Source organism: Cibotium barometz, chromosome 2 (genome assembly GCF_041138505.1).
Source record: "Cibotium barometz isolate CiBa-2024 chromosome 2, ASM4113850v1, whole genome shotgun sequence".
Classification (NCBI taxonomy): domain Eukaryota; kingdom Viridiplantae; phylum Streptophyta; class Polypodiopsida; order Cyatheales; family Cibotiaceae; genus Cibotium; species Cibotium barometz.
Window position 1 is genome coordinate 25,333,501 of NC_141047.1, and position 12,706 is coordinate 25,346,206.

Genomic DNA, 12,706 nt, shown 5'->3' on the forward strand with positions numbered 1-12,706 from the left:
CTTCCATGCCTGGAAGTTCTTCCTATCCAGCTTTTCACCAACAATCTGTACTAGATTATTCGACATGTTGCTCAATGCAAAACACCTTGCGTACACTTCCAAATCTGTAACCGAGCCTTCCTCATCTCAACCACACTCCAATGAATGTTGCAGATACTCCAAAGTAGCCAACAATCTTCAAATTTGACGTAGAAAATCAACCTGTATGCATCCAAAATGAACTGGCTCACGTAGTCCGAGATACCCTTTTTTGATGCCCTTTCCACAGCTCCAAATCACAATGTAGTGGTGCAATCAAGTATGGGCAACTTGCATTGACACCTAAACAACCTCACTGTTGAATATCAACACCATCTGACATGTGTACATATCAATTTTTGAAAACCCCTTTCTCTGTTTTGGGAAAAACCAGAAAAACCAGTAGTAAAATGGCTCTAATTTCTTCAATATTTGTCCAAATTGAGAAACCAGGCATTCATTAGCTTAGAAATAGTGTCCATCAACTCCATGTAAGAGGAATTTGTCCAATTGTTTAAGACCAAAGATTAATTGCTCAATTAAAATTGCTCTGTTTCTCTGCAAACCAGTGTGGATAGCCTGTTTAATCAGCTCATTCCTAGCTCAATTAGGCATAATTGACCAAAACAATCACATAGCCCTCTTCTCCACCAATGTGTATAGCAACCAATTGCTAAAGAAATTTTGAAATGTATGCAACCAAGTAGAAATCGACCTCCTCGCTTCAATTATATCAAAAATCTGCTCTGTTTCTCTATGCTGGCTGCGCCGCCTGCTCTACAGTGATTTGGGAGTGATTATAATGTTATTTGATAAGGTATTCAAGTCCCCAACACACCTAAGTATGTGTGCAACCAGTCAATGGTTGGATTTTTGCCAAAAACACACTCCAAATGCATCAATTTTTGACTTGCTTTTCTCTGTTTTGCATAGGAGTTGCCAATACATCTCTCCTTGTCAGATACATGTGTCTTTTGCCAGAATCACTTCTATTTCACCATACATCAGTGTTTCCAAGCTTTAATGGAAAGCTTTCAAAAACTAGAATTTCTCTTTACTTTGATTTGCTCTAACTTGCTTTGTTTTTGCCTGAATCACCTGCAATCCGCTCAAGGATGTTTAGAAGACTCGGGAGGCCAAGCTCTCAAATATGATAGTAGTTGGTGTGCTCCAAGCTTCACAGCATCAATGGCAAGCTTCAAAGCTTCTTCTTCACAGCTTCTTCTCCCTGTTCTCTCACCCACTCATCATAAACCCTAATAAACAGCACAAGGCTCTGATACCATGTTGAAAGAACGGTAGAGGGGGAGAAGACACACACATAGGAGCAAACCCTAATGTATATTACAAACCCTAACCATAGAGGGAAGCCATCTCCCTTCTCACACAATGCACAAAGCCATAATCCATAATACACACAACACTATGAGTTGTGTCCACACACTACTAACCCTAGCTAATGTCCACACACTATGACCAGCTGGACACGCGGTCATTTATGTCTCACACATGTTCCTACCTAACATGCCAGCACATAGCATAGCTGGCTCACACTAACATCGAGCTTGAATCTCAACACGAAGCACGCGGCATGCATCAATGTAGCACCCGACATGCATCGCACCTAGCATGCGTAGGAAGCACTCGGCGTGCATCAGTAGCACCCGATTTGCATAGAAAGCTACTGGCATGCGTAGGTTGCTACCGGCATACATAGGTTGCTATCGGCATGCATAGGAAGCTACGGCATGCATTGGTTGCTACCGGCATGCGTAGGAAGCTATTGGCATCCATTGGTTGCTACCGGCATGCGTTGGTTGCTACGAGCATGCATTGGAAGCTACTAGCATGCGTTGCTATCGGCATGCATAGGAAGCACCCATGCATCGAAAGCATGCATCGGACACTACTGGCATGTGTTGGTTGCTATATCGGCAATGCGTAAGAAGCTACCGGCATGCGTTGGTTGCTACTTTGGGTTTGATCTATTCATCTCTTAGTGCTTTCTCCTCTCTTTTATATCTCTATATTGTGTTTTGAAGCTTCTTGTAAGTTGTATTTTGGAATACACAGCTCTAGAAAGTCATTTGTTGAAATTCAATTACAAAACACATCTTTGGAGGAAAACAACCTGTTGTATTCTAGAATACATCTCTCCCTCCCTTTTTATCTCTAGTGTGCTCGTGAGGAGCTCTCTCTCCTACATTCCTATCTCATGTTTGCTTACACATCTGGGTTTGTTCTTGCATGGAGGTTAACACACTCTCTCTCTCTCTCTTTCTCTCTATGTCTATTTGTTCTCTTTCACTTTTTGTCTTTCTTGTTTGTTTGCCCTACATACATGTTTGCTAATCTTAAATGTTGTTTCACTTAACAAATCATATTTTTTCATGAGAAATATGATTTTGTCTCTGTTTGTTTAGGATTAAGATGGCCTAACCAATACGTGATGCTCGAACTTCTAAGAAGCAAAAGAAAAGTAATCAAGCAACTGCATCTGTCCCTGTGGGTGGCTCAGGACGTTCAGGAATCTTGACACCTTCCCAATCTCAACCTGCTCCAATTAGTCCTCACTTTCAGGCACCTCGAGTGACTGTCACTCTTCCAAACCCTGATAGGCGTCCAAGTGAGCCAAGAAGACAACTTTTAGCAGCTCACCAATTTTCAGAGTTACAAGATCAACCACCATCAAGTAGAATGGTTTTAGCTACTCATGGACTTCCTCCATCATCTCAAGGAAGCACACCTTTAACTCAACATCAGCAGAAAAAGTCTTCAAGCATAGAAGCTACAACTCTTTGGAGTGTGCAAGAGGTAAAGCACGAGAAGGATTTGCTTGGACAATTCACTTTGGCATGGTAGGTAAGCACAAGACAATCGTTGAGCCAAACACACCTTTCCTTTCTATTGTTGAAGAAAAAGGAGACTACTATGAAAATACAAAGTATTTAACTTATGGTCGCATTGTTGAAGTCAAAGAAAGTATATCTCGTGGGATCATTCATCATCTGGTAGACAACAACAAAGGGAAGTTTCTGGCAGTTAGATTTTTCTCTGTAAATTTTTGGCTTGAAGAGATGAATCCTATTTCTACCAAGCAAGAGTTTAAAGATGCAATGATTACTCGCAAACGGGTATGGATGTCTTTCTCTTAAACTTTTTTTCATTAGTGTTAAAAAAATTTCTTATCTTTGTGTATTCTGGAATATGTAGAGAACTGTTATTCTTTTTCAAGTTTGTTTGAGTCATTTCGTTCCAGCTCATAAATTGGAATACGTAGAGGTCTAGTCAACTCTAGTTTGCATATATTGTAATATACATGAAGTTTGTCTAGTCTAGTTTGTATGTATTCTAGTGTACACACAGTTCATAAAACTTCTTGTCTTTGTGTAATCTAGAATACGTTGAGAACTATTCTTTGTTTTTTAGTCTATTTAATTCTTGTCTTTCTAGCTCATATCTTGAAACACTTAGAGATCTAGTCAAGTCTAGTTTGCATGTATTCTAGTATACAAGAAGTTTGTCTGCTCTAGCATATGCTAGAATGCATTCTAGTATACAAGAAGTTTGTCTTGTTTAGTTTGAATGAATTTTAGCAAGAATGAAGTTTGGCTTACTTTTTATGTCTGGTTTAATGAGTTTACCATGTATTCTAGTATACAAAGAGATGGCTATAGTGTTCTTACTTTTACATAAGTTACGCTTTGGTTCTTACTTTTAAGTTCACTCCATCAAGTCTTCAAATCCTTTTCTACTTAAAATGATTTTTTCTTTTTTTTAATGTAATCTTTTTCTGAAGCATTTTATGAGCATCATGACAATTTGTACAATACCAACCACTCCACTGATGATTCTGATTATGAAGAGAATGAAGGTACAGACATAGATGACTCAGAGGAAGATGTTGAAGTTCTTGAAGAGACTTCTGGGTCAAAGTCTCAAGATGTGAGTGATACTTTGCTTTCTGGACCTGGAGCTCCAAATTCTGATCCTTCACAATCTTTTGGTCTTAATACCATAAGAAATAAATCCAAAAGGTTTCATATCATTGATGAGAGACCCTTAATTTTACTACTGTCTAACATAGAATGTCCTCCATTGGATCCTGTTTCAAATAAGAGACCACTAGAAGTTCGACCCATTGTCCCTAGACATGTGAGTAATCTTAAAGTAATGAGATGAAGGAGAAACCAACAAAAAATGTTTTACCCCTTCTTTGTGGATAAGTCTTCTTGTGTTAACAAAGAGAGTTTTGAGAGATCAAAAATCAACCAATACAAATACTTTGTCTTGGGGGGAACTCACTCTCTCATTGCTAAAAAAGAGTTATGTGCTGAGTATCCTCATGTAGAGAGCTATAAGACAGTCCTAGCATGGGTCTATGCTGGGTTGAGTGATGATGATGCAAAGCTACTTGCCCTTGATCACAACATTGATTCCAAGATGCAACTATCCATGTCTTTCTTACAAAAGATAAGATTTTTTCACAAAACGAGTGGATCAATCATATTTAGCAAGGTCATAAAGTTGATGAAGCTTTCAAAATCATGCTTTGTGAGCAAGTTGGCCTTGTCACAAAGAAGTCAAGCAAAGCTGGACGCTCTGAAAAAACAAATGTTCGAAGTCATGACAATTTCTTTCTGTTGGCCTTTCGTGTGATGGAGAGATATGGAGTCTACAAAGAAGACATTTTTAAGCTTTGGGAGGAAGGTAAAATCAAAGAGCCAAAAGTAAAGCTCCCACCTGGAAGACAAAAGGGCAAAGGAACAGGGAATGAGAACACTTTGAAGCCAATTCCTAAAGAAATGCGTATCACAAATTGGCGAGCAATGCAAGGAATACGCGAGAAAAATATTATCATACCCATCTTAGCATGAGTGAAAGGAGGTTCTTTGACACTCGATGAAAAGGAATTAGAATAGTACGTTGCTAATTCTTCTTTTTAAATCTATTTATTTTATTTCATCTAAAGTTATTTTTTCATTTTGTGTTTTTTTGAAATAGGCAAAAGACTTTCTTGTACATGCAAAGAATCATGATTGAAAAACTTAATTGCAAGGATTGGAACGAGGTTCAAATGTTTCATCCCATCACTAGTCAGCCAAGCTCCTTAGAGCGTTTCATTTATCTTTTCAAAAATGCAGTAAGTAAACTACATATTTGAATAGATTTTTTTTTATTTGAGTGTTTTTGAAGGTTTTGTAAAAATTTAGATCAAATATTTCAAAAAATTGATTTTGATTTTTGTAATCCAGTCAACGTGTATTCTAGAGTACATTTAATGTTTACTTATTTTCATTTTAACAAGTCTCGAGCACCTCGTGCTCCCATAAAGAGCATTCCTCAAGAGTTTGAGCAACATTTGAGTCGCGCAAGGGAAGAGCGGAAGAGATTAGAAGAGGCATAAACTTTGGAGACCATTCAAGAGGCAAATATTTTCATTTCTGATAATGTGTCTACAAAACCAATTCAATATTTTGTTCATGAAGGCAAAGTAGAGAACATGGAATCGTTTGTGACTGCACAACATTTTACTTTAGCCATTGCTGATGCTCCGTATGGATTTAAGGCACCACACTCAATACACGACGAAGTAAAGTACGGTGTAAGTGCATATAAAAGAGTCATCGACGCTTTCAAGAAGGTCACAACAACAGTTGAATCATGGGCACTGGTAATTTTTCATGCTCATGGTGATGATCAAATCTTTATTGTGCAGAGAAAGCATTCGTTGACAATCAAATGGTCCATCAGCTATGCATATGGTATGTTAAATTTCAAGGATTCTTTTGCAAGTTATAAAAGCTTAAGTTAAAGCCTAACTTTTTCTTTTGTAGGACAAAGCCTAACATCAAAGGCTATAAGCTTGACAGACTTTCTTTTGCTATGCCAAGTTTGCTACCATTGGTTTTTGGTCTCCTGCGGGTTTGAACAGTAAAGGAAATTTTAATTTTGCTTCGAAACCTAACCGAACAAATATTTTTGATAGACCAAGTGTGTGTCAAAAGCTTAGGGATCTTTCTTGGTGATTCAAATGAGATCATGAATCCTTATCAAAAACCACAACTTTTGATGATGGATTTAATTGAGCTTATATCTTTAAAAGGAGAGTGGATCATGGATCTTTTTGCGGGGACAAGTAATCATGCAACCTGATAATGCCAAATACTAGATTAGATGTTTCCAACCGGTATACAAACAAATACCGAATTCTCTTCTCTTATGTGATTCTATCATCCTTATCTGTGTGTTGTTTTCTTCTTTTATCCATGTCTATATGTATTATGTTCGACTGTCATATTTTCAATCAGTCAACCTATAGCTCTTGGACTACTTGGGGAAGTTTAGGACTAGAAAATCTTGCACATAAAAATAAATCATCCTCCCTCACAAGGCAGGGCATGGTTCTAAATGGTTTTCAACTTGGGGTTGAAATAAACAAAACCAAGAAAATTGGTGTGTAAAACTAGTAAGAGATTGGTATTAAACTAGTAAGATACCTGATGGAAAACAAGCTATATACACTGAGGCTATAGAAAAAACAAGCTCAATAGGCTTTTCACCCCTAGTATCATACCGTTCCCAAACCAATATGATATCGATTGTGGAATGATAGTTGTATACAACTAACAATATCCATAGGGAAAAGACCGATTGTCGGTTAAACACTGCTATCATACTGGCTTAAAAGCAAGGTCTCCTCTAATATACTCTGTATTTAGCAAATTTTCTAACCGGTATTATACATGTTAAACACTGCTATGATACCAGGTAAAGACTAGAAGAAGAACTTGGAGTGGCCATATGATACTAGTGTTTTGTACCAGTATGATATCGTTTGGAACATTAGCTCTATGTAACATGCATTAGATATAAGGTAAAGATCAGCTTTTCTTTAGACAACACCAATATTGAAATAATATGATACCGATTTTAAACCAATAAGATACCAATTAGTAAACCAGTTGCATACACTTAGAAACCTATAACTACAAACCAGTTTGAAACCAAATGTTTAACTTGCTACGATGGTTTTGTATTGTAGGTTGAACTATATTTGTTGTTTAATCAAATTAGAGGATCTACTTTTGGGTTGCATGGAAAAGCATGTCAATGTGATTGTGTCATTTGTAATGTGGATTCAAGGCTGCAGAGAAGTCCTACAAGTGCATGGGAGTCAATCTTATGTCCCAAAGTTGAAGGTACTATGTTCCATTCTTTGAAGCATCTAATGGGGAGTTACAGCCTTGGCGCGAGACTAATTGGTTAGGCCTGGTCTTTGCTTGAGCATCATACCTACCTTCACTTCTAGGGTTCTAACTAAATGGTGGCTCTACCAGGTCTTTGCTTTGGCATCATATCTTCCTTGGCGACTGTTTTTTGGGGCCAGGTCTTTTCTTGGGCATCATACCTACCTTGTCTAGCTAGGGTAGTCTCTCTTATTTATCTAGTGACCTCCTTAGAGGTTGAGGCTTGGGAGTGTCTCCATCTTTGTTGGTGATGTTTTGGATCTCCATAATGGTCTGAAGGAATAGTTATGTGGTGAGGTGATGGGAGTGTTGAATTGTAGGGCTTACCTAAGGTGATAGCATGTATCCTTGTTCAAGAAAAGTATGGCAACCGTCTTAGGGAAATTCAACTTTAGAAATTATTAGAATTTTGAAAAATGTTGAATATAGTGGTTCAGCAAAATGGCTTTGATAAACCTGAGCTCCATGGATTCATGGCAGATGAAGAAAATGCTAATTGGATTGCTATTCGTATTGTTTATTTTGGAGGGGTGAAGAAAATATTTCCTGTGAAAGAGAGAAGTTGTGTTTTCCATTGGGAGGAACAAAGTATGGTGAGGCACTCGCGTAACTGTATTTGACCATCTTTCATTGAGGAACACAAGTCTCTGTGTAGAAAATGGAGAAATGCTCCTTCAGAGATAGCCGAGGCTTCAAAAAATGAGATTCAAAAGTTTTGGTTATTAGGCCATGCTATGTAGGGAGAGATTCTTGCATTGGAGATACGACTAGCTTGGTGGGATATTAGGGTCTACCTAAATTTGAGTAGAAGTTATGTTCTAAAGTTTTCTTGCTTTGGGAGGAAGAGTATTCACCCAAAGACTTCTCTTCTATGATTAACATAGACACTAAATCCTAAAAGTTAGGAACATTCTCTCTGAATAGCAATAGAAGTCTTGAATGGCTTGTATTCTTTGCCAAGCCCATTTAAATAGCAATAGAAGTCTTGAATGGCTTGTATTCTTTGCCAAGCCCATTTAAATAGATGCTCACCACTTCATTGTATTCTCACTAAGACATTAATAGATTCAAGAGATTCAAGTGATTTCCATGTATGCGAGTTAGAGATATCTACGCATTGTCTTTTATGTTGTGCTTTCATGAATTTATACAATAAAAGTACTTATTTATTGTCCTTGCAGTATCGTAAGCTTGGGAAAATTTGGTCACGTGGATGTCACTTTTGAGTAGAAGGAATAGATAAAAAGAGAACAACATTTGATTGTGGTGTGAAGGCTAATTTCATGCAAGAAAGTCGTTCAAGTACAAGTGATGGCAATACTGAAGTAGGCATGCTAGATTATTGTGGAACAATCCAAGATATTATCAAGGTTGGATTCAAAAAGTTTGATATGTTCATTTTTGATGTGAAATGGTTCAAGTTGGTAACTGAAAGGGTGCAAGTAACTGTACGCAAAGACAAGTGTGGATTTCTTCAAGTAGACCGCACAAAGATATGGACTGAGCAAAGGGACACATTTGTGCTACTAGAGCACTGTGAGCAAGTCATCTTTATGGAAGACTCGACAGATCATAAATGGTTGTTTGTGATCCAAGTAAATCCACGTGGAAAACAAATATTTGAAGAGGTGAAAATAATAGTTGACTGTTTGCCAGATGCAGGAACTCCCCCCAGATCATGTGATGGTTGAGCATACACCACTAGCACCTGTTGAACACAACAAGAACAAGAAGAAGACATTCTAGTTGAGGAAGTAGGTGAGGCTCACACGGGATTAGGATTGGATGAAGGTGTACTCATTGAACAAATACATCTTAAACGAGAAACAGACACTAGAGATAATCTAGAAGAAAAGAGATTCAAGCTGAGTATGATCATGATGCATCGATAGCTCTCATGCTAGAGCTAGAAGAGGATGACGACATGGATGAATTACCTTCTACTACTACAAGACAATCGGTTCCACCAATTGACAACAATGATGGAGTATTTCTAGAAATAGATTTATTTGGAGCCATGGATCTTGCTGAGGATGAGCAAGTTGATAAATGATGAACTTTAATTTCATTGTAAAACAGAGCACTTTCTTAATTGCACCTTAGTGATGAGGAGGAGGAGCTAGCATTTTTTCTCCTTCAAAGAGCATGATGGAAGTTATACCCTCCTCTCTCCCTCGCCCCCCCCTCTCTCTCTCTCTCTCTCTCTCTCTCTCTCTCTCTCTCTCTCTTTATCTCTCTTTCTCTCTGATCTCTCTCTCTAGCTCTCTCTCTCTCTCTCTCTCTCTCTCTCTCTCTCTCTCTCTTTCTCTCTGATCTCTCTCTCTAGCTCTCTCGCTCTCTCTCTCTCTCTCTCTCTCTCTCTCTCTCTCTCTCTCATACACACATATGCTTGCAAAAAGAGGAAGAAAGAGAAGGGTAAAACTCACCCCATGATGGGAACTAGCAAATATTATATATAAATTCAAATTTTTTTATTTAAAAAATTCGACTGCTATTTCGACGCCTGTTTCCACGTATATTTTGATGGATATTTTCACGCCTTTTTCCAGGCATATTTCAACATCTATTTTGAGCACATATCGACAATGCGACCAGTGTGGAAACTAAGTGTCTAAAAATGATGATTCTCGTGTAGTGCAACCTTCTCTTTACCTTTATGTGATGCACTTGCTAAACCTATAGGATGAATTATCTAACATACCCTACCACTCCATGGTCTATCAATAGATCCACCTGCTACTAGAGGACTATCTCAGTCCACTTAATGACTTAGATTGTTGAACAATATTTTATGTAACTACCTTCTTCTATACATCAATCTGAAGGGTCTTTTTACAGAATCATACCAACTACTCATCTCATTAAAGACAACATCCCTTCTCACCCTCATCTTACATGTTTCAAGATTGTAACATCTTTACCTTGTTTGCTTAAGGCAGTAACCAATGAACACATTTTTCAACCTTTAGATCTAACTTATTGTGTAGGTCATCAAGAATGTTTACATATGAAATGCATCTAAACACTTTCAAGTGTGATAAATCTAGATTTCTGCCAGTATAAGTCTCCTCTAAAGATTTAAACCATGTACTGCCACTAGTGTGGGAGTCATGTTAGTGTAAACTGCACTTGCAAACTACTTCAGCCCAATTGCGAGGCATGCTCTTCCCAGCCAATCAATGCACGAGCAACCTATGCAATGTGCCTATTCTTCCTATGCAATGTGCCTATTCTTCCTCTCTCTACGACACTATTTTTCTACGGAGTGCATGCCAATTGGATCTAAATTCCATGATTTCTCAAGTACTCACACTAAACTCATTTAAGAATCACTCTCCTGCTCCACCTGACCTTAGGCACTTATCCCTACAAACTTTTACTTTTCACCTAACATTCTAAAATTCTTTAAGTGAGTACACACTTCACTTTTGTCTTTTATGAAATATACCCACACCTTCCTTATGTGGTTATCAATGAAGGATACATAAGAACAACATTGATGTTATCTTTATCAGCCCCCCCATACATCTGAGTGCACCACATCAAGTTCCCTCTTACTTACATTCCTATCATGTGGAAATACATTCTTTGTTTCCTTTCCAAAATTGACATGCTTTAAAAATATTATGCATTCCATCTACCTTAAACTTTGGCAAACCTATAAATAATTTTTTAAATTCTGCACAGACTTTAACCACTGCTCATTCACATGACCTATACGTTTGTGCCACATATCTATATCCACCACCATGACATCTACACCTTGTGCAAACATATGATATTTCACCACATGCATGCTTTTATACAAAGTAAACATTATGCCACTCTTTTCCCCTTTCCAACCAAATGACATCCATACTCAAGGTTAAAGTGTTCAACCATCTTCCCAACAGAAACCAATTTTTTTGTTATATTAGGCACATGAAATACTTCAGCCAAGTACCTCATCTTGCCATCTTGTATAGCCAATGGCACATTCCCAATGTGAGAAATAAGATAAGCTATGTCATCCCCCATCTATACATAACTTGGTTTTTCCAAATTTTTGACATCTCTAAACCACTCACCATGACAAATTACGTGGCTAGAGGGTCCTAAATCCACATACCATACATTATCACCATAGGTTGATACTTCTACAGTGAATGAATGCAACATGTGCTGCATAACAAATAAATTCTCACATCTATCTTTAGCCTAATTGCTTGAAGGTGCATAATTATATTGCTACAAACTGCCATTTTTTATGTCACTTCTACTTCTTGTGCGACGTTTTGTTGTAAAGTGACCTCATTTTCCACATTAAAAATAATCCTTTAAACTTGATCATGATTTTTGTCTTTGTCAATTACCTCCACCTCTATGGCTCCCCCTACCTTGAGACTGGCCTCTTCAACCTGTGTATGTTTACTGGTAGGCAAGAATCAATGGATCATCACACTACTGTCCATAATTTTGATTTCCAAAACGGCAACCACTTTGGCCTCGACCACAACCTCTACCTTTACCTAAATTTGAGTAGTCTAAGTTCTATTCTAAAGTTTTCTTGCTTTGGGAGGAAGAGTATTCACCCAAAGACTTCTCTTCTATGATTAACATAGACACCAAATCTCAAAAGTTAGGACCATTCTCTCTAAACAACAATAGAGGTCTTGAATGGCTTGTATTCTTGGCCAAGCCCATTTAAATAGATGCTCACCACTACATTGTCTTCCCATTGAGACATTAATTAATCCAAGAGATTCAACAATATCCTTGATCTTTAATGCATACTCATTGATGGATATGGTCTTGTTCTCTACTATATGTAGCTCCTATTTTAGCTGCAACTTCCTTGCCTTTGTGTTGGTCTAGAACATCTTCATTATGTTTTGCCATGCAACTGGGCTAGATTGTTGACATCTTGTATATTCCCTATCATAGTGTCTATCACAATGATTGAAAACCAATACATTACTTTTCTTGCTTAATTTGTAGGTTTCATGGTGAGGGGCTAAGCCCAAAGCATAGGTTTTTCTACCTTGGTATCCTAGTTTTGTGTCATTTATGAGAGATGGGTGAGATTTGTAGCTCCTATACTACGTAGCTCCTATTTTAGCTGCAACTTCCTTGCCTTTGTGTTGGTCTAGAACATCTTCATTATGTTTTGCCATGCAGCTGGGCTAGATTGTTGACATCTTGTATATTCCCTATCATAGTGTCTATCACAATGATTGAAAACCAATACATTACTTTTCTTGCTTAATTTGTAGGTTTCATGGTGAGGGGCTAAGCCCAAAGCATAGGTTTTTCTACCTTGGTATCCTGGTTTTGTGTCATTTATGAGAGATGGGTGAGATTTGTTCAATTTTCTAAGCCATTGGATCAAGAATAAGATCAAGGGATAGAATTCAATATCACCTTTTTCACAAACCACCTCTGTTCAAACCAAAACCACC